At 27.3% G+C, this 1,847-nt stretch overlaps 1 non-coding gene across 1 annotated transcript; it reads left to right on the forward strand.

The window, feature by feature from the left end:
• The first annotated feature begins 774 nt into the window (after window positions 1-774).
• On the forward strand, window positions 775-848 carry TRNAN-GUU (transfer RNA asparagine (anticodon GUU)). The gene has a single exon. It is a non-coding gene; the product is annotated as a tRNA-Asn (tRNA).
• The last annotated feature ends 999 nt before the right edge of the window (window positions 849-1,847 follow it).

Consider the following 1,847-nt stretch of genomic DNA (forward strand, 5'->3'; position numbering starts at 1 on the left):
ACATACCTTATTGTGTTCTCCACCCTCGTAAACCACCATATCATTGTTTTCTGGCTCCATCGTGAATGTTTGGTGTGTATTTGATAATTTTGGCGTGTAGGGTTTCTTGGAGGCTTTGTGAAGAAGATGGATGAGATTTTTAAGTCGTGAAATAATGAAAGGAGATTTCTGGGGTTATGTATTTTATTTGGTCTTGCACAAAGGAAATATATTTTTTATTTTTTTAATATTTTGTGTTTTTTATTTACTTTTGAATTTCATTAAGGGTAAATTAGTATTTTTATGTTGGAGGTCTTGAACTAATAAAAAAATGGGCTTGCATATAACGGCCGCCTTTTTAAATATAAAAAAAATTATACGATTCGATTTTATGATATTTGCGAATTAAAAAAAATATCGATTTTAATATATTTTTATGATGAAATTTCATTAATATGTTATTATAACACTTAGAAAGAGAGATTAGATTTAGTATTATCATTCATGAACAAATGTCTTCCACGACAAATAGATAGCTTATAGAGAGAGAAATTAGACTGAGTATTATCAGTACATGAACGGATGCATGTCACAACCAATGGTGGAAGAAGGAATTTACGATTGAAGAGGTCGACAATTATAGATGATGTTATAAATGTATACACATTTTTTAGAGTAGGGCAGTGTGTCACTGAATCCTTTCTAGGGTATTAATAAAATAAAAAGCCACAAAATGATAAATATTTATAAGTGTTAATTAAAATAACATAAAGTAAAATATAGACTATATAAAAAGCTGGAATAGCTCAGTTGGTTAGAGCGTGTGGCTGTTAACCACAAGGTCGAAGGTTCAACCCCTTCTTCTAGCGAAAAATGTAACTAGGCAAAAACAAAATATGTTTAGTATATTAAAACTTGTTGTACCCCTTCTTCTAGCAAAAATGTAACTTGGCAAAAACAAAATATGTTTAGTATATTAAAACTTGTTGTACCCCCTTCTTACTATGTTTAGTATATTAAAACTTGTTGTACCCCCTTCTTCTAGCAAAAATATAATTTATTATTATTTTTTATCTAGGCTACTTTATTTTTTTAATAAATGAATATGTTTACTATATTAAAATTCGTAGCGAAAATATGATTTATTATTACTTTTTTTTCCCTTAATGTAGAGTTTAAGAAATGCCAAACAAGATTTTTGACGAGACACCTTTGTATTCTCTTTTTCGTAATAAAATAAAGTTATTTTGGGCCAAAATAAAATATGGGCAATTTGCTATAGGTCCCTCAATATTAAATTTTATGTTGTAGATCCAAGTCAAAATTTCCATGTTTTAATAAATTAATAATATTTATTGGCAAAAATACCCTTAGTTAAAATAAAAAGGCACAAAATGATAAATATTTATAAGTGTTAATTAAAATAACATAAAGTAAAATATAGAGTATTTACAAAGTTGGAATAGCTCAGTTGGGTAGAGCGTGTGGCTGTTAACCCCAAAGTCAAAGGTTCAATCCCTTTTGCTAGCGAGAAATGTAACTTGGCAGAAATAAAATATGTTTTGTTATATTAAAACTTGTTGTACCCCCTTCTTCTAGCAAAAATATAATTTATTATTATTTTTTATCAAAGCTCCTTTGTTTTTATTTTTTTTTATTTTTTTTTTCCTTTTTTGTACTGAAATAAATTTATTTTTTGGAGAAAACAAAATATGTTTAGTATATTAAAACTCGTAGCGAAAATATGATTTATTATTATTTGTTTTCCTTAATGTAGAGTTCAAGAAATGCCAAACAAGATTTTTGACGAGACACCTTTGTTTTTTCTCTTTTTCGTAATAAATTAAATTTATTTTGGGCCAAAAAAA

This window comes from Erythranthe guttata, chromosome 8 (assembly GCF_056151865.1).
Source record: "Erythranthe guttata isolate IM_541 chromosome 8, IM_541, whole genome shotgun sequence".
NCBI classification, from domain to species: Eukaryota; Viridiplantae; Streptophyta; class Magnoliopsida; order Lamiales; family Phrymaceae; genus Erythranthe; species Erythranthe guttata.